We start from the raw sequence: 21,807 nt of genomic DNA on the forward strand, positions 1-21,807 counted from the left end.
AAGCCAAGGTTAAAACCAACTTTTCAAAGTTACAGCCTGCAGGGGCAAAGCTAGCCCTTGAATCCTTTACTCTTATCATTCCACTACAGTAAAAGCAAGCACCATGATGCATTTCTGCAGCTATTTATTTTCAACCTAGGATTTCAAGTTGTTTTGTAGATAGTAATTTGCTTAATTTTGTGGCAGGAATACTCCCACTATTCCAGGTAATATCATATATACTACATCTGAATGATAATATGAAATAAAAATATGATGATGCTGTGAACTTGTGACTTTGAGAAATATTCCATGAATATCCTACAATTCATGCTTTCTATCTAACTCAAAATTATATTCCAGAGAAATAGCTAAAGAAAGAATACCAGGCATTTTCATCTGATCCATTTAATTATTGTTGGTTAGAAGGAGAAATACCTAAAGAGAAGTTTATCTACTCCAACATAGGTGTCCAGATTGCCAGCAAAAGCAGACTTCACAGGGGCTCTGATGGAAAGATGGTTTACTCACATAGAAAAGAGATGGAGTAAGGTTAGCTTCACTGGTGGACTCGGTTCCCCACAGCCAGCAGGACTCAAATCATGGCCAGGTAGAGAGATGGTCTATGAGCAGCACCCATCTCTTGTGTCCATGTGCTGCTGCAATGGAGGAGCCCTGCTCCCTCCCCTTTAGGGGCCAACAACAATGTACCATCTGGTGTGACTCAGGAATCCTGAAGCATGGCCACAGAGTTAAAGTGTCTCCATTAAATGTTTACCTATGCTCAGGACAATAGGAGAAGGAGTGTTCCATTGTTTTAGCCCTCTAAGGCTGACAGACCTGGTCCTGAGCACAGGATGTATTTGTGGGACTCAACGAAAGGTGTCAGATGTTTCTGAGCACAGGATGTATTTGTGGGACATGTGCTAGGACTGCCCCCATCACAATTATTTTGAAGAAAAAACTGACAGAAAGAATGCGCAGACTTTATACTCTTTAATACATTTCAACAAACATTTATTAAAAACTAACCATATGGGGTGCATGGGTGGTCAGTGGTAGAATGCTTGCCTTTCACGCGGGAGACCCAGGTTCGATTCCCAGACCATGTACCCCCAAAAAACAAAAACAAAAACTAACCATATGGAAGCTCCTTCATTAGAATACTTGGTTACAAGACATTTTTGGGGGGGTGTGGGTGGTGGTTTGCATGGTCCGGGAATCGAACCCAGCTCTTCCACATGGAAGGCAGGCAAGACGTATTGTTTTATAGGTTTATCAAAAGGCATTATTATCTTGAGGTATTTAACGGGAGGAAAGAATTAGGCAACATAAAGCCAGGATGTAGAGCAACCTTTGGTTGAACTTGGATTTGTTAGAATAAGTGCCAGTGATGTCCACTGGGCCTCGTAAGATTGTGTGGCTGGATGATACCTGCTCATTTAACAGATGAAGCAAGAGACACGGAGTGAAGTTGTGTTGCTCAAGCTTCTGAAGGAGAGCAGAGTCTGAAATCCAGGTTTTGTTTTTAAATTTTAAGCCTTTTGCTGGTTTCAGTATATCACAGATTCTCTTCTAAAGCAAAAATTCCTCCACCTGGCAGTTTTGCAAAATTAAGGCAGAGGGATGAATTTGAGGTTGGCCACTGTCAAGGCAAGCTTCTGCCAGAAAGGACTTGAATGTGCTGGTAAAATATATTTTTTCCACCAGAAAATAGTTAACTGGGAACTACAGTCACTTTCACTTTTTTACATTTTAACTTGCATATACCAGGTGAAAAGTAGGAAATGTTTATTTGTCCTAAGAATGTTCATGTACTGATCTCTCATGCTTCATATTCTTATGAGAAAGTTGAGGAAATGTAGGCAATGAACTCTGATTTGACCTCTGGTAAGAATGTGAGTTTTGCCATTTTCCAAACCAGGAAAATTTAGTTTATGCCCTCTATCTCAATTTGCCATAACTCTACACTCTTTGAGTTAATTAAAAATAAAAACCATCCATGCTATTTCAAGTAGCACCCAATTAGCCATTTCCCCTTAACTATGTGATTGATGCTTGTTCACATATAGAAAGCAGTCATCAAAAGTGGAGTATATATTCTTGATTATTCTTTTCATTTGGAATTTTCATCTTTTAGTCATATGAACTCCTAGTCTGGGGACTCAGATAATTTTATTTAACGTATCTTCCTGACACTAGCAGAAATTAACCTTCCCAATTAAACATTTTATATTTTCAGCTTGTTCACTATTAGATCTAGTAACCCTGAATATTTATTCACAAGAGGAAGGACTTATTTCCCCAATTTCATTGTAGTTCCCAAAGTGCTTTTTTTTGAAAATTTCATTTCTTCTTCCAAGAAGAAAATTGGCTAACCTAAAAGTTGTAATACCATGAACAGCAAATGCAGATGATTTGTCTAGTCACAAATGAGAAACAGGATTTATTACAACACTGCTTTCGCTCTGTGCAAAGCTGTGTGGGTGGGAGTCGGTATTACTAAGGAAAAGACAAATGCTCCTTTGTCCTTTCCCTGCTCCAGATTCTAACAGTCTGGGGTTCCATCCAAATCCTTGAAATTGTGCAATTTATATAGGTTTCTCTTCTCTTGGTAAGAAGGCTGTCTACAGAGATTTCAGAACTGCACTTCCTGTTTAGTTTTAAGCTACGACTAAAATTTTTCTTTTTTTCATATTTAAAGTCAACACTTCTGGTTTTCAAGTTTTACCAATACTCTGACACTGTCCAATCAAGACCAAAACTAAGAAATCAGAACTTGTTTTTTCTTTTTTAAAGTACTAGAAATGTATATGTGCACTTTATAAAACATTCAATGATGACTAATAATTTCCACTTTTCAGATTTGCCTGTAATGTCAATTTTATTTCAGATTAAAGATGTTTGAAATTGTAGGTCATTTTAATATCTTACTATTTTTGGTATTCCCCACTGCTTTTAACTTTACTCAGACTTTCAAACTTTATCCAGAAAATCTTTAAATTCCTTCTTTGTACATTGAGGTTTTAAAAGTTTGAAAATCACTACTTTTTTCTGTTACAAAAGTACCACATGAGGGCGGGCCATGGTGGCTCAGCAGGCAGAGTTCTTGCCTGCCATGCCAGAGACCAGGTTCGATTCCCGGTCCCTGCCCATGGAAAAAAAAAAAAAAAGTACCACATGCTCATTAAATTTTTTTAGGAAATTCAGAAGAGTTAAAACATGTTTATATACAACCACTATTAATGTCTGGAGGTTTCCTTTTCCCTAGTTCTTCCTTCTGTGAATGCTTTTAAAACATTTTTTATAACACTGAGTATACAAATTTGCCATGCCTTTTTCATTTTTTTTTTTTTTTTTACATGGGCAGGCACCGGGAAACGAACCTGGGTCCTCTGGCATGGCAGGCAAGCATTCTTGCCTGCTGAGCCACCGTGGCCAACCCTTTGCCTTTTTCATTTAACAGTACATCATACGAATTTCTCATTTTATTACTACATTTCTGATAAACAACATTGAAGACAGCTTTTGACAATGTAACCTTTTATGTTACTTTTGTTATTATATGTCATATACAATGAAAATATACAGTCTCTACTCTGCTCTACCTATAGCTCCCTCCCTCATCACTTCCTAGAGATGATTACCATTAAGAGTCTCAGGTGTCCTAGAAATTTCCAGGCATATAGAAATGTACTTTTATGTAATGTGACATTTCCTATATTATATGATATCAGTGTGTTTGTGCATTCAAACACTGAGGGACTATTCATACTATTCCATGCCTTGCTTTTTTTTAAATTTAATAAAATGTCTTAGTGATATTTCTTTTGCAGAAGACCGTACAGATTTTTCTTATTTGTTTTATAGCTCAATCACATTCTATTGTGTCATGTACACTAATTTACTCTGTGGTCTTCTGATGAGCAATTACAAAACGTTGACACCCACGTTAGTGCCAAATCCTATGATACCTTCGGATGGATTAGAAAATTACATCCTTCGGTGTCATTTTGGGTTCCACTCTCCATGTTTCTCCACTTTGCTCTATTTAGAGAGGCTGACCTGCACATGGACCACTTCAATGCACTCCCTTGTTAGTTCAGCATTTGGTTGAGTTCAGCCAATAGTGAGCAGCTGTAGGAACCTGGGTGGAGTGAATAAGGAAGTTGGGGTATTTATGTCCCAGGCTTTTATTTTTCTTGCTGTCTGTGGGTTGGCTTCTTCCCTCAAGCTTTCTCTCTCTCTCAAGCTCCTTTCCGCCTCCTCTGATAATTGCTCCCCTTCTAGTTCCTTCTAACTTCACAACACTGCATCATTCCCTCTAGTTCCTCTACATCTTGCCCTAGCTTTGTAAATGGTCTTTTTATTACACTCTGCTCACATGAGCTGATTTGAGTGTGCCATCTGTTTCCAGTTAGGACTCTGACTGATACACCTTCTTCCCTAAAGAAACAGTCCCCCAAACCAAGGTGTTCAGATTGGTGATTGGACCTTTTGCTATAATTTAACCCTAATTCCTCTCACCTCCCCTCACCACTGCCTGCAACCCTGTCAGGGTGCCCTGTGCAAACCACAAGTTGGACCATACACGAAAGTTTTGGTTGCAACCAAAATGTTGTATCTATGTGTGTGTGTTGGAAAGAGAGAGACAGTGAGAGTGAGAGAGAGATGTTTGTGTCCTTGGGTGAATTCCAGAGGGTAAATTGCTAGCAGAGGAATTTTTTGGATCAAAGGTTATATATATTTTTAACTTTGAAAAAAGCTGTCCATTACACAAACATCCTTGAAAAGACAGGCAGTACTTCTGCTCACAAGATACGCAGAAATGAGAACCCATGAAAAATTGTCTCCCAACACTAGAGACCAGCAAAGACTATTTGTACTGCCTACTTACAAACATTCATTTATAACCTCTCAGCCTTCAGCTCTCTGCCATTAACTGCTCATCTGACCAGAACTGGAAATAATTTTCCCATCATTCTCTACATCCTTTTTCTATCCTCCCCCAATACACTTTTTTCTTTGGAGGGGGGTGCATGTTCCGGGAATTGAACCCAGGTCTCGCACTGAAGTGAGCATTCTGCCACTGAACCACCAGTGCAGATCCTCTCCTCCCCAACACACTTTTGACAGGTGGATACAGAGAGTTCTGCCTACAATTGGGAATCTAGTTCAAAGATGAAACTTTCTGATTTCTCTCACTATCTCTTTATGAGCAGACTAACATCTCCAAATTCTCTTACCTCATTTAAGGATTAAGAATGTGTAATTTATGTGGAATTGTCTTTGAAAGGAACTTGGCAAACATTACACATTCTATTTGCTGCAATAATTTTAAAACAACCCTTTTTAAATAATTTTAAAACAACCCTGCAAAAGGGTTGGAATCTAACCAAGTCAATCTCTAACAGGCACCATTTATTATTTTCATTTTTTTCCCTAAAAAGAAATGAACTTTTGAATGTAAGGTGGTTTTGTTTTCTTTTTAGAAGGGAATTTGGGTCTGTAAAAGAGGATTTAATCCACAGTCTCCCAGAAGATATCCTGCACTTGGGGCTGTTTTTTCGCTCTCCCAAATCTGGACCTTGGGCTATGCACTCCACAGCCCATGTATGTCCACCTTTTTGTTCATTCATTCAACAACTGTTAATTATATTACATGCAATTTCCTCCAGGCATTATACTAGGGATTAAGAATATAAAGGTAGATAAAATGTCTCTGACATCCATCGTGGATTTTAGATGAATAAGTAAGGAGACATGAAATATAATGCCAAAAAAGAGATGTTCCAAAAATACCAAGAATAATTTTTTCATAAAAGGATTGGCAAAAATTATTGCGCTTATGACATGGAACAAAGTACAGATGCTACATTATATACACATACAACTTCTATGCAGCATCTCGGTAATGTTGTACTGGTGCTAAGTGCCAATACCCTCTCAGTAGGGTGGTGGGAACTGGAATAATGTGGTGGTGATTTTGAGATACCATCACCTTGCTTCAGCCTTGTCTATCCATGTATTTCTCATCTACATCCTTCCTATCCGTACTGGATGGGCTACTTGCACTTTGACCAAGATACCGAGTTCTGTGTCTTCTCTGAAGATTTTATTTGTTCCCGTGGCTGTGGCATATCTTCCTGTTTATTAATATGGTTTGTGATTTTTTGCTGATGTCTGGGCATCTGATTACTTCAATGTGTTAACTCTGAAGGTTAGTTTCTCCCTTTTGTCTAGGGTTTTATTGTTGATTGGTCTTGTTTTAGTGCTCTTCTTTGATGCTTGGTGCAACCTATTCTGGACCTTCAGAGTAGCCTGTGTTTAACTGTGCAGATTTTCTCAGCTCTTCTTCATCTGATTCTTGCCCTGGATATATGGTACAATTTATAAGATTGCACGCTTTTTGTACAATTTTTACCTCCAGGAGAAAGCTTCCTCTCGTCTGTTCCTTCTCCAGAAGTCTTGATCTGTTTTATTTTTTGTACCAAATTTTCTCTCCAGCTCCTATGATTTGTTTAAATTCAGCCAAGATGCTACGTGCATCAATAGTTTGTTTTCTTTTTGGTGTTAGGTTGTATTCCAGAGTATGGATATACCACAATTTGCTTACATTCACCTGTTGAAAGATGTCTGGGCTGTTTCCCACTTTTAGCTACAAATAGAATTGCTATAAACATTCATGTAGAGGTTGAATGTGTGTGTGTGTGTGTGTGTGTGTGTGTGTGTGAATATATGTTTTCACTTCCCTGAGATAAATGCTCAAGAGTGCAATTGCTAGGCTTAATAGCTGTTTCTTGACTAGCTATTTAAGAAATTACCAAACTGTTTTCCTAAGTGGATATACCATTTTACCTTCCCACCAACAATTGCATAAATCATCCCAATATATTTACAAATCTGTCAACATTTTATGTTGTCATTATTTCTTATTTTAGCCAGCCTGATAAGTGTATATAATGTTTAGTGCATAGTGATTCAGATAAGTATGTAGTTCATTGTGGTTTTAATTTACAATTCTGTAATATGCTTGTGTGCCAGCTATGTATATCCTCTTTGGTGAAATGGCTGTTTGTGACTTTTGCTCATTTTCCAAATGGATTGTTTGCTATATATATATTTTTTTACTGTTGAATTTTGAAAGTTATTTATATATTCTGGATATTAGTCTTTCCTTAGATATGTGGTTTGCAAATATTTACCCCCAGTCTTGAGTTTGCTTCTTCATGCTCTTAACAGGGACTTTTGCAGAGCAAACCTTTTTTAATTTTAATGAAGTTTAATTTATCATTTTTTCTCCTTTAGTGAATTGTGCTTTTGGTGTCAACTCCAAGAACTCTTTGTCTAGCCCTACATCACTAAGATTTTCTCCTATGCTTTTCTAAAATTTTTATAGTTTTGCATGTACATTTATGACTGTGATCTATTTTAAGACAATTGTTAATATAAGGTGTGAGTTTAGGTCAAGGTTCTTTTTTTTTTCTTTCTTTTTTGCCTATGGATATCTAATTGTTCCAGTACCCATGTAGAAAAGGCTATTTTTCCTCTAGTGAATTCTATTACAGACCCTGCAGACATCTAAAGGATAGTAAAGAAATACTATGAAAACTCTAACATATAAATTTGATAACACAGATGAATGGACCAATTCTTTGAAAAACATAAGCCACCACAAATAGATAATTTGAATAGCACTTTAACTACTGAACTTGTAATTAAAAACCTCAGGTGGTCCAGGTGGTTTCAATGGAGAATTCTACCAAATATTTCCTGAATAATTAACACAAATTCTATATAATCTTTCCTAGAAAATAGAAGTGGAGGAAACACTTCTCAGGATATCAGGGTAATACTTTTCATAATACTTTTATGAAGTTATCAAAACCAGACAAAGACAGTAAAAAAAAGAAAACTCAGGCCAAAATTCCTTATGAATATAGAGACTAAAATACTGAAGAAAATATTAACAAAGTCCAGCAATATATGAAAGGAATTATACACCATGACTCAGAAGAATTCATTCCAAGGATGTAAGATTAGTTTAATATTTAAAAATCAATTACTGTGGGAAAAAGTATTTGACAAAATTCACAGCCATTCACGATAAAACTCCGCAAAGCAAAGCAAAGCAAAGAGGGGAACTTCTTCAAGTAAATATAAATTGTTCAATTTACATAAAATAATAACGAGGCTGTCATTATTGATATATTAGGGTCTGAGTATGTCAACTTATTTTACTTGCTCCCTTTACTTTTTGTTTCTGTTTTGTTTTTCCTGGCTTCGTGAGGTTTATCAGAAAAAGATGCTGAATTTTGTTGAATGCTTTTTCACCATCAATTGAGATGGTCATGTGATTTTTCCCTTTTGATTTGTTAATGTGCTGATTACATTAATTGGTTTTCTTGTGTTGAACCATCCTTGCATTCCTGGCATAAATCCCACTTGGTCATGGTGTATAATTCTTTTAATGTGTTCTTGGATTTGATTTGCTAATATTTTATTGAAAATTTTTACATCTATATTTATTAGGGAGATTGACCTGTAGTTTTCCTTTCTTATAGCATCTTTACTTGGTTTTCATCTTAAAATAATACTAGCTTCATAAAATGAGTTAGGTAGAATTCCTTTTTCTTCGATATTTTGGGAAAGTTTGAGCAGGATTGGTGTTAGTTCTGTTTGAAATGTTTGATAAAATTCACCTGTGAAGCCATCTGGCCCTGGACTTTTCTTTGTAGGAAAATTGTTGATAACTGATTAAATCTCTTTACTTGTGATTGGTTTGTTGAAATCTTCTATTTCTTCCTGAGTCAGTGTAGTTTGTTTGTGTGTCTCCAGGAGTTTGTCCATTTCATCCATTTGTTGGTGTATAATTCTTCATAGTATCCTCTTATAGTTTCTTTTATATCTTCAAGGTTTGTGGTAACGCACCTCTTCTCATTTCTGATTTTACTTATTTACATCCTCTCTCTTTTATTCTTTGTCAGTCTTGCCAGTGGCCCATCAATTTTACTGATTTTCTCAAAGAACCTATATTTGGTTTTATTGATTCTTTCTATTGCTCTTTTTTTCTCCCATTCATTTATCTCTGCTTTAATCTTTGTTATTTCTCTTCTTCTATTTGCTTTGGGGTTAGTTTGCTATTCTTTCTCGAGTTCTTTCAGGAGTGCTGTTAAGTCTTCGATTTTTGCTCTTTCTTGTTTTTTAATATAGGCATTTAGGGCAATAAATTTCCCTCTTAGCACAGCCTTTGCCACATCCCATAAGTTCTGATAAATTGTAGTCTCATTTTCGTTTATCTCCAGATAGCCACTGATTTTTCTAGCAATTTCTTCTTTGACCCACTGGTTGTTTAAGAGTATGCTACTTAATCTCCATATAGCTGTGAATGTTTTCATTCTTTGATGGTTTTTGAGATTCAGCTTCATCCCACTGTTATCAGAGAAAGTGCTTTGAATAATTTCAGTGTTTTTAAATGTATAAAGACCTGTTTTATGCCCCAGCATATGATCTGTCCTGGAGAATGTTCCATGAGCACTAGAGAAGAATGTATATCCTTGTACTTTGGGGTTCAATGACCTCTATATATCTGTTATCAAGCTATTTAACTTCTCTATTTCCTTGTTGATCTTCTGTCTTGTTGTTCTATCTAAAGAGGAGAGTGGTGTATTGAAGTCCCCTACTATTATTGTTGAAACATCTATCACTCCCTTCAGTTTTGTCAATGTCTGTCTCATGTACTTTGGAGCTCCTTGATTGGGAGCATAAACATTTATGATTGTCATATCTTCTTGGTGAATTGACCCTTTAATTAGTATATAGTGTCTTTCTTTGTCTCTTATGATGTCTTTACATTTAAAGTCTATTTTGTCTGATATTAGTATAGCTACTCCTGCTTTCTTTTGGTTACAATTTGCATGGAAAATCTTTTTCCATCCTTTCACTTTCAATCTATTTGTATCCTTGTGTCTAAGATGAGTCTCTTGCAAGCAGCATATAGCTGGATTATATTTCTTAATCCATTCTGCTAACCTGTATCTATTAATTTGCAAGTTTAGTCCATAAACTTTCAAAGTTATTACTGACAAAGGCTTTTCTTGATTCCACCATTTTATCTTTTTTATTTGTCAGATCTATATATTCTTTCCCCTTTTTGTCTTTGTGTTCTTTAAATTACCCTTAGTGGTACTCTTCAATACTGTGCCCTCCTCCAGACCTCTCTCTCCTTTTTTTTTTCAGCCAGCAGAACTCCTTTAGTATTTCTTATAGGACCAGTCTCTTGTTGACAAATTCTTTCAGGATTTCTTTGTTTCTCCCTCAGTTTTGAATGACAATTTGACTGGGTACAGAATTCTTGGCTGGAAGTCTCTCTTTCAGGATCTTGACTATATCATACACTGCCTTCTTGCCTCCAGGGTGCTAGTTGAGTAGTCTGAACTCAGTCTTATTTGGTTTCCCTTGTATGTAGTAGATTATTTTTCTCTTACTGCTTTCAGGATTTTCTGCTTCTTTTCAACATTTGACAGACTGATTGGTATGTGCCTTGGGGAAGGCCTATTTGGATATATTCTGTTTGGGATTCGTTGGGCTTCTTTGACTTGTATATTTATGTCCTTTATGAGGGTTGGGAGGTTTTCCCCCATTATATCCTCAACTACTCTTCCTAATCCTTTACTCCTCTCTTCTCCTTCTGGGACACCAATGATTCTTATATTTGTGTGCTTTGTTTTGTCTACTATTTCCCTGAGTTCAATTAATTTTTTTCCATCTTTTTTGCCATTTGCTGTTTTGAGTCTTCAAAGACATTTATCCTGTCCTCTATATCATTTATTCTTTCTTCTGTCTCTTCAAATCTGGTGTTGTGTGCTTCCAGTATTTTTTTAATTTGGCCAACAGTCTTTAAACCTCTGTGATATCCACTATTTTTTTATTTATTCTTTCAAATTCCTCTCTATGCCCTTCTACTGTCTTCTTGATCTTCTTTATGTCATTTGCTATCCCACTTATTTTATTAAGTAGTGTTGTATGAACATCTTTGATTAGTTGTTCCAATGTCTGTGTCTCCTCTGGTCTTTTAATTTGGTCCTTAGGCAGGGCTATATCTATCTGCATTGTGATATCTTAGTGATCTTCTGCTGTCTTCATGGCATGTAAATATCTTGGTTGATTTACTTTGGGAGTTGATTTCTTTCAGTAGTCTATGGCCTTGTGTTTGCAGGATGGTTGTACAGCAGGAAGCAGAGTATGGGGTGGGGTACTCAGAGTGGTGATTTGTTTCAGAGCAGGTATAGGCACAGGTGGGGGATGTTACAATGATGCTTGTGAATGCGGGTGCCCAGCAGCCAGGGAAGATGTAGCTGTGCAGGTGCACTGGTCTGGGGGGTGTAACCCTCGTGTGCACTGGTCTAAGGCATGGGGCCTTTTGTGCACATACATAGAACTGTGGCAGCAGGTCAGCATTATGCCTTCATAGATTGGGGATGGATGTGACCTGGCTGTACAGGTCAGCACTTTCTCAGAGCTGAGAACTGTGGCCAAGGACTATGTGCATGTGTGGTTCCAAGATTGCTGTAAAGTGCAGTTCCCAGAGCTGAATTACATGACTGGGGGGGGGGGGCCTGTGCACATGTGTGGGCCTGGGAGTGCCATAAACTGATGTGCAGAGCTCAGGGGGAGGAGAGGGAAGGCTACGCGATGCTACGGGCAGGGGGGCAGAGGTAGTCTAGGTATGGAGGTTAGTGCCTACAGCCTTTATGTTCTGGCAAATGCCTGCAGGGAACAGAGAGGGGGAGGTAGTGCTCAGGAGGGGTGCAGGAGAGGTGGGTTGTGCTGCACTTGGGATGGGGGTGTGAGGCAGTTGCGTGCACTGGGGGCTGGTGGGGTGGGGGTGCTTGGAGTGTGGAAAATGGGGATGGGTGATGGGGTTCAGATGTGTGGGGTGTGGGGTGAATCTCTGGTCACAAGGCTGCACTGGTGAGGGTAGTGCACCCAAGGAACGCAGCCTGGCTTACTTCCTAGACCCTGGCTCTCATCTGTGCACTCCTGCGGGCTCCATGCCTCTGCACCAGACTCTAGCCCTCTGCCTCTCATTTCCTCAGCTTCTGCAACCAGGGCTGCCCCATGTGGTACAGAAGGTTCTCCCACGTCAGCCACACTCCTGAATTGCTGCCTTAGTTGCCCTCCTGTCCTTCTCTATCTTTTCCGTGGAGTAGGGCTAATCTTGAGCTACTCTATTCAGCCATCTGCATGGAAGTCCTCATGAGTTTAGTTGAACATTTTTTAGAATTCTCTTTTGGTCAATCTATAGTGCATATGTGCACATGTGTGTTTATTTCTTTTTATAGCGTTTTAGAGTTGCTCTAGATATTACATTATATTTGCATAAGTTATCACAGTCTACTGATTTTGTGATTTTACTAATTAACAGGAAGTGTAGAAACCCTACCTTCCTTTAATCCGTCTACCCTCCCACATTTACAATTGTCTTAAATATTTCTACTGTAGACAGTAGAAACACATCAGACAGTGTTCTATTTTTCTTTCACATATAATTTAGAAAACCCAAAAGGAGAAGGATTTATTTGCCCATAATTTTATTCTTTGTATGATCTTTCTTCCAAAATTCCCTCTTTTAGCATTGCCTTTTTATTTACAGAACTTCCTTTAGATTCTTTTAAGATAGGTCACATGATGAAAAATTCTCTTAGCTTTTACATCATCTGAAAATGTTTTGATTTTCTCTTCATTCCTGAAGGATATTTTTACTTGAAATAGAATTTTGGATTGATACTCATTTTTTTTTTTCAGCAGTTGAAAAATGTTGTGTCCTTCTTTCTGGCTTCCATAGCTTCTGTTGAGAAATCTGCCCTCATACAAATTGCTTTACCCTGCAGGTAAGGCTTTGGTCATTTATCTCTAGCTGCTCTTAAGATTTTTTCTCTTTCTTTAGTTTTCAGAAGTTTGACTATAATGGGTCTTTGTGTGAATTTTTTTGGTAGTTATCCTGTTTGAGGTTCTCACAGCTTCTTCAATCTATAGGGCTACATCTTTTTCCAAATTTGGGAAGTTTCTGCCATTATTTCTTTGATTACTTTTTTAGCCCTGATCTCTTTCTCTTTTCTTTCCAGTATTCTGATGACATTAATGTTAGATCTCTTGTTATTGTCCCTCAGATCTTTGAGGCTCACCAAAGATTTTAATTTTGTTAATTTTGTCCTCATCTATTTTCCCTCTGTTGTTCAGACTGCATGATATCTACTGTTGTATCTTCAAATTCACTGATTCTTTTATCTGTCCCCTCCATTCTGTTGTTGAGCCAATCCATTAAGTTTTCTTTTTTTAAATTTTGGATATTGTGCTTTCAGTTCTAAAATTTACATTTGGTGTTCTTCCTTGTATGTTTTGCTTTTATGCAGAGATTTTCCCATTTGCTTCAGACTCATTTTTAATTTTGTTTCTTGGAACATTTTTGTGGTATCTTGCTTTAAAATGTTTGCCATAATTCTAACATCTCTGCCATCTTAATGTTTTCATCTTTTGATTGACTTTTTCAGTTCTGAGTCCTCCTGGTTCTTGATATGATGGGTGATTTCTTACTGAAACCCAGACACTTAAAAAACTTTCATTAAGCACACAAATTTCATTCCTTTTGCAGTTATTTTCCACTGCTTCCCCTGCCCCCAGGCAGCTGCTGATCTGCTTTCTGTCTCTATAATTTATCTTTTTCTAAAATTTTCATACAATGTATAGTCATGTATGTCTAACTTCTTTCATTTAGCATAATATTTTTAAAGTCCATCCATTTTTCTCATGTATCAGTTATTCATTTCTTTTATTGCTAAGTAGTATTCCATTAGATGAATGTACCAACTTTTGTTTATTCCTTCACCAACTGAAGGACATTTGGGCTGTTTGCAGTTTTTGGCTATTATGAACAGAACTGCTATGACCATTCACAGATGTATGGGCATATTCATTCATTTCTCCTGGGTAAATACTTTAAGGGTGGAATTATTTGGCCTATGGTAAGTGTATGATTAACTATTTTAGCAACTGCCAAAATGTTTTGTAAAATAGATGAACCACTCTATACTCCCACCAGCAATGTATGATGTTTTCATTTTCCCACATCCTCCAGAAATCTTTTAAGTTATAGGGACTGTGTCCCACAAGCAATTATCCCTCATCCTTTCCCTTCCTACCCTCACCCCCATGCCACTGGATGCACACATCACATTGAGTGTAGTTTAAATGTGCCATGTGACCCCTAACTGGAGTTTTCCTGTAGAAGGGGAATTCATGTCCCCTTGCATGAGTTATAGTTCTTCCCTCAGGCATGACTGAAATTGGTGTGGCTTATTATCTCCTTGATTCTGAGTTTTCTCATGTTCCCAGTTGCTATTCTTTTTGGTTTAGCACACTGTTTTTGTGGCCATCACACTTGGAAATCTTACAATGGTATTTGCAGTATTAGCCTATCTGTAAGAAAAATTCACAGCTTACTCTGCAGATAATACACAACTGTGAAAAAACTGACATGATTTATGATATTTAGATTGGCTGCCATTTTCTAATATGTGTAAACTCCCTTAAGTAAAGTCCAAAAACTGTATGCCTTTCTTACATATATACAGCATGCTCTTCTAAATTGGCTACAACATTTGCAATCTATTAGTTCTTGAATAAACCGTGTGGCTTATCTAAGAAGGCAGACCTGTGCAGACAGGAAAGGGGTTTAGTGCCACCCAAAATTCCATCTGCTTATAGTATCACCAGACTGTTGTCAAAGAAGGATCTGGTTTGAGTCGTATTTATGATCTCTAGAAAAAAGAGTGCAACAGATTGGAGCTACCAGCTCTAGGACAGGGTGGGCATATGTTCACTTTCTCCGTCGTTCTAGCTATAAAGACTGTTCAAAAGGATTTTCAATAAAATATATTATTTCAGGAAATAGCCATTCTTCTTCAAGTAGCATCTGCATTAGAAGTCCTGGACCATATACTAAAATATGGGGTTTGTATAAGTTCATTTTGTGATTTTGAGTGAGACACTTCCTTTCCTAAATCTAATTTTCCTTATTTGTGAAAGAGTGAATTATCCTAACACCTCACAGACTGTTTGGCAGGATTATGTATTAACAAGGTTTATAAAGAGATTAGTCAATAAAAACTCTATCAAAATCAATAAATTTTGTGGAGATAAGAGGTAAAACTATACTTAGTTATTACAAGTTTCAAAAAAAAATAAGAGTTTTCATCAGACAACCACGTGACAACAGGGCATCTTTGAATGATATACTCCTTGGTTTTGGCTTTCACATAGGTGTACAGACTCTTGTTTCTTCTTGTACATGATAAATTGTTAAAATGGTTATTGAGGATTCTCAATATGATAAGGTATAAACATAAAACTGTTGTTTCAATAACTTCATCCTCCTCAACTGCACTGTATTAACCATCCTTCCTTTCTTCCTGGGTATCTTACTCCTTAACAATATTTTGACTAGATTCTCAAACTTCCTGTCACTCTAGTTATTGGGTCTGACATACTCAGGCAGCTGCAAATTCTTTGAGACACTCCTACTTTTGACAAGTGTAGTTTCTACTCCCTCTCCATGAGTATGGGTGGACTTGGGATGCCTTTGATTATTGGAGAACTGCAAAAGTAATGCTCTTTGACTTCTGAGGTGAGGACAAAAAATGCTAGGTGACTTCTGCCTTGCTTGCTAAAATATTTGCTCTTGGAGTTCTGAATTATGCAATAAGTTCTACTAGCCTGAGTCTGCCATGCTGTGAGGAGCGTCAAGTAACATGGAGAAGTCACATTTAAGCACACTGGTGAACACCTGAACCTTCTGGTCATCCCAGGCACCAGACATAATGGTGAAAAAGCTCCCAGGTGATTCCAGCCTCCACCATTCCATTTTTCCCAGCTAATGCCCATGAGAACACAGTACAGAGAATCATTCCCCATTACACCTGTCTGAATTCCTGGCCTCCGAAGCAAGTATAATGAAATGGTTGTTATTTTATGCACTTGGTTGTTAATGGGTAAAATGGTTCCTAACTATGTCTCTAAATTTTGGGATGACTTGTTATAAAGCAGATAATTGGAATAGTATATAGAGTTAAGTCCTATTCATTTTAAAATGCCAAATTTGCTGGAAAGCTTACCTCACTCCTTCTCTCTGGCTCTGTATGTTTCTTGATAGCTTAAAGAATGGATGGAGACATGTTCTTCTCTCCACATATTTCCCCATTCCTCTTGCCCCCTGCTTCCCTTTGGTATTGACCAGCAACAAGGGCGAGAGAGGTGATTGTAGACCAGACCCTTGTTTGGCTGATTGCTATAGCTTCTCTGACCAACACTGACCAATCAGTTCTTCTCATACTGCCTTCCTCCTGATAGGCTAAGCACTCACTGGGCAGAGACTTCGTAACCATCACCATTTTCCCCATGGATTCTAGCCCAGAGATTCTCAACTTGTCACAGTAGAACCACTGAAGGGAGCTTTTAGTGCTCCCAATGCCCTGGCTCTGGGAATCTCTGAGGGTACACACAGGCATCAATATTTTTTAAAACCACTGAGCCAGAATACTGGGTTTTAAAATTGGCTGCCTATTAAAATCACCTGCAAGGCTTAAAAAGTACTGATTCCTCTTATGACTACTTATGAACACCTACGATCTGCTGAACACTATGCTCGGCTCTTTATCTCTATTATCTTATTTATCTTCACAAACAAATTCTATTACCTACATCTTTCAGAGCAGAACACAGATGGTTTGGGAAATTGAATAATTTGCAAAGGCTACATAGTTCAAGAATATTTACATATCGTTCTTAATGAAAAGTGTGTGTTTTTAAAGCATTGTTGTCTTAATTTATGACAAAAATCAGAGTTCCTGGGATTTTCCAAAGGAAATGACCTTCATAAATTGCTTCATATTTTGTCTTTTTTTCTTGGGATAAGTTTCTTTTAATCTTCTCTTTAATCCTCATGATGACCTTCTAATGTAGCAGGAAGAAAACAGCATGCTTTTTTTTTTCCCCCAATGATCTCAGCTCTAAAGGACTTTAGAATGCAATAAAGTAAAAGAGTGCAGACTTTGGAATCTGATAGAGATTCCAATCCTGACTTTGATGTTAAAGACCTGAATACTTTGGGAGAAGTTCCCAAGCACAGTCCCCTTCACTGAGAAATGGAGATAACATCGCCTTCCTTCATCGGTTATGGTAATTAAGATAATAAGATAACATATGAAGAGCATCTGACTCAGCGCTTAGTGTGTAGCAGATATTCAGTAAATGTTAATCCTTCCTCTTCTTTTCCCTTTGCAGCCATGACAATTTCATTAATGCTCAGATATTTAATTGAGATTGTGAAGGGACCGAATTATAAAGATCCTAAGAGCTAGTACTTTGAAGTAAACATGACTTTGTTTTTACTTTATTTTTCCTCACAGATGTGGGATATCCCAAATCAATATGATTGAGTGAATATTCAAAACACAAGACCAAAAGTTTAGGACCAAGGGGATATGAAGAGACATGGATGATAGAGCACAGGACAAACCTAGGACTCATGATTGATTGCTGGCATCCTGATTTCTGCTCGAATGAGCCAAGGAAAGGTAGGAGAAAATACATGTAATAGGAGGGGTTGGAATTTGGGTGTAGCCTCCTGGCAAATGTTCATCCTTTACTTCCAATTTCTGGAGGCTATGCCTACATGATTTTGCCTGTTGCATACCTTGAATCATTTCTGTTTTCTAAATTGTAGCCTGTTGTGCAATCTTTTCTTGTTTTTCTTAGGATTTCCTTAGCTGTATCTCTGGCAGGAAAAACTCATCTTTTGAAATTTCCCCTGGAACCTGAATTATTTGCAGTAAGCACAATGCAATGAATTCTTGAGGATTTTTTCCTGATTTATTTTCTATTTTTTCATTCCTAAGGGTAGTGCCTTTGATTTTGGTTGTTTCTTCTTGGGTGCCTTTTGAATTTTGTATCATCTGCAGCATCTATATCTTCTGTCTATGATCTCTCTAAGGTACATTATTTAAGAATATATCTTGCAATATATAATGTCATCATGCATAGAGTATTTGTATGTCATTCTTTTGTGTCTCATAGCTTTATAGCATAAGGTAATAATCTGCCACTTCTTGGTATCCCGACCACTGTCATCTTAGTTCAGACTGTTATAATCTCCCACTTGAATTATAACAGTTTCCTGTCTAGTTTCCCTGGTTCTGGACTTTCTCAGCTTTCATTCTTTAAACCCAGAAGCCACAGCGATCTTTTTCTGAACAGCAAATCTGACCAGATATGCTTAGCATCCCTCAAGGGCACCATTACACCTGGGGAAGCCTGCTCTGGCCCCTGCCTGGCCCTCTAGTACCTCTCATGCTCCTCCACCTCCTAGTCTATGTTCTGGTCGTTCTGCTGATTTGGGAGTTACATAAAGACTTTCTCTGAGTCTCTGACTCTCTCGCCTTTTGCATTTGTTATATTCTTTGGCTCAAAAGCTATCCTCACCCCACAGCTTATTTTTGCCTGGATAAAACTAGTAGCTTAGGTCCCAACTCACACAGTACTTTTCCTCCCTGGGATCTTCTCTGATGCCCCTAGGACTGGGTTATGTGCTCTTTTATCACTCCTATTTGCTGTGCCTATCATGCTTGCTTCAAATTATTTGGCTGCTCCACAGGGTAGGGGTAAAATAAATATTTGTTAAATGAGTAAGTAAATGAATCAACAAGTGTGAGTTCCTGCTGTTGCCTTGAGGCTGTGAGGCAAAATGGTTAAATGTGCTGGAGTCATATGGTCTGGGTTTGCATCCTGACTCTCTTCCTAATTAGCTGTGTGACTTCTGGCAAGTTACTTCACCTGTTTCTTAATGGGTTAAATGGAGATAATAAGTATCTCACAGGATTATTGTAATGATTAAATAAGCAAATAGATGTAAACAGTTAGAATGGTATTTGCATGTGATAAGGTTTCATTAAGTGTAGCTATTATTATTATCGCCTAAACTTTCATCTGGCAATTTAGAAACCACTGTAGAAGTCATATCTCTTAGGAGAATTAAAAAGAATTGATTTTTTAAATGCTGGGTTTCTATAACAATCTTACAAATTATTTTAGATATAACTTCTAATACAGGTATTATGTATTACAGTTTAATATTATAATTATGGAGAAGGTATCTCATAAATTTGCTTTAATTTTTTAATGTATGCTGGTTAAAGATGTTTTAAGGAGTCAGACCTATCGCAGGATGAATTTTCTGTAACTCAGTCTTTTTAAAAAATTTTTTTTTTTTACTGATAAATCTTCACATACATACAGTCCATCCAAAGAATAAAATCAATAGCTCACCGTTTCATCACATAGTGCATATTCATCACCATGATCATTTTTAGAACATTTGTATCACTTCACAAAAAGGAATAAAAAGAAAAAATTCATACATTCTATACCACTTACTCCTCCCTCTCATTGAACATTAATATTTCAATTTATACAATTTATTTTACCTCTTATCCCCTCTATTATTTATTTTTTCATCTATATATTTTTACTCATCTATCCACATCCTGGATAAAAGGAGTATTAGACACAACATTTTCACAATCACACAATGACATTGTAAAAGCTATATCATTATACAATCATCTCCAAGAATCAAGGCTACTGGAAGACAGCTCAATAGTTTCAGGTACTTCCCTCCAGCCACTTCAATGTAAATGTAAATCATTTACATTCATTCCAATGTAAATGAATCAGCAAGTGAATCAAAAGGGATATCTATATAATGCATAAGAATAACCTCAAGGATATTGGAATAACCTCTCGACTCTGTTCTATTCAGTTAGAATGTAAACCATTCTAACTGTTTACATCTATTTGCTTATTTAATCATTACAATAATCCTGTGAGATACTTATTATCTCCATTTTACCCATTAAGAAACAGGTGAAGTAACTTGCCAGAAGTCACACAGCTAATTAGGAAGAGAGTCAGGATACAAACCCAGACCATATGACTCCAGCACATTTAACCATTTTGCCTCACAGCCTCAAGGCAACAGCAGGAACTCACACTTGTTGATTCATTTTGTCTCACTTCTCTCTTTTCCCTTTTGGTCAAGAAGGCTTTCTCAATCCATGATCCTGGGTCCTGGCTCATCCTAGGAGCTCTCTCCCACCTTGCCAGGGAGATTTATATCCCTGGGAATCATGTCCCACATAGAGGGGAAGGGCAGTAAATTCACCTGCTAAATTGGCTTAGAGAAAGGCCATATCTGATCAACAAAAGAGGTCCTCTGGGTGTGACTGTTTGGCATAATTATAAATTGGCTTAGCCTATCCTTTGCAGGAATAAATTGCATAGGGGCAAACCCCAAATTTGAGGGCTCAGCCTATTGATTTGATTGTCCCCATTGCTTGCAAGAATATCAGGAATTCTCCAAATAGAGATACTTCTTTATTCATTGCCCAAATTACTCTTGGATATATTGGGACATCACACTAACCTGTATTAACCAATAAGATCTCATGCCCTATTCAAGATTCCAAGTAATAATGGTGTTCAAATAAACTGAACATACAAGTTAAATTAGATAATGCACTACCCGAAATATAAATTTTGCACCAAATAAACACCTTTCCCTTTGGTCTCACATAGAAGTTGAAGTTTAAAATATGGACCATATCATCCTTTACTTTGTATTCTGATCTGCCTGTTCAGATCAGCTTTGTTCATATCTCTAGTCAAAGTCTGATCCCTTTTTCAAATTTTTAAACAGTTCCTGTATGGAGTAGTGATGGCTTTCATAGCTTCAGTGCTCTAACTCTGTTTAACTCAGTCTTGATGACAGAAAGCAGTATATGTTTGAAATATTGTTCTGAAACTGGGTAGGAGAAGCTATAGATATTTTCAAATAGAAAATACTGATTAAAACTTAGAAGAAAACAGTTAAAAAGTTCATAAATTAGAGGAAGATCATGTTTCACTCAAGCCAACGGTACTGGTATGATTGGTACTTTGCTACTGGGTCTGAAAATGATAAGGAGAACAGGGAGAAAAACTTGGAAGGAATAACAATTTTTTAAATGATAAATTGTAGGCAATAGCTAGCTGAAAGTGCTTGCAGGGTATTGGACATAAAGATGCTGAGAACTCAGATCAACTCAATCCCCAAATTCAGAAATTAAGCATGAATTAGTGTTACTTAAAACAGGATTAGATTAAGTAGTAAATCAGAACTATTAGAGGTTAGTAACCGAGATCTCTATACCTAGGTAAAATACTATAAATGATATTTGATGTTTGAGTTAATCTTCTTTAATATCTACATTTTTGTTATTTGGGGGAAAAACATTAATGGAATGAAACTCATACTGTATCATTTTGACTTTGTTACTCTGTCTGTGGGAAACTGGTTTTCAGATTGTGAAGACATAACACAATCCAAGCCAGCCTAACACCAGTTTCCTGAATAAGCAAATAGAAGTTCCTGCCCTTGCCTTGAGGCAGTGTGGTAAAATTGCTTAGTGGGCTGAGTCAGATGGTCCAGTGGTAGGCTCTGGATCCTACTTCACATTAATAATTTAAAAGACACTCACAACTTCTCTAATGCCATATTTATAAAGTCAACTGATAACGTGAGAAAACATACTCAATTTAATACATATCACAATGAGTAATGGATCTCTTCATATCGAATAGGAGCTCAAAATGCATGTGGCTGTTTAGTTATTGTGTGATATGTGTGTGATACTTATAAGTCTATGTAGTTTCAGACCAGTCAGTAAGGTGGACACC

At 37.2% G+C, this 21,807-nt stretch overlaps 1 protein-coding gene across 1 annotated transcript in view; it reads left to right on the top strand.

Moving 5' to 3' along the window:
- The first annotated feature begins 17,130 nt into the window (after positions 1 to 17,130).
- BACH1 (BTB domain and CNC homolog 1) overlaps positions 17,131 to 21,807 on the top strand; it is a 92,869-nt gene continuing 88,192 nt past the window's right edge. The window contains exons 1-2 of the mRNA XM_077118804.1: positions 17,131 to 17,214; positions 17,445 to 17,612. The gene's annotated coding sequence lies outside the window, so the exon portion shown is untranslated. The remainder of the gene's footprint in view (positions 17,215 to 17,444; positions 17,613 to 21,807) is intronic.

Source organism: Tamandua tetradactyla, chromosome 10 (assembly GCF_023851605.1).
Source record: "Tamandua tetradactyla isolate mTamTet1 chromosome 10, mTamTet1.pri, whole genome shotgun sequence".
Lineage (NCBI taxonomy): Eukaryota > Metazoa > Chordata > Mammalia > Pilosa > Myrmecophagidae > Tamandua > Tamandua tetradactyla.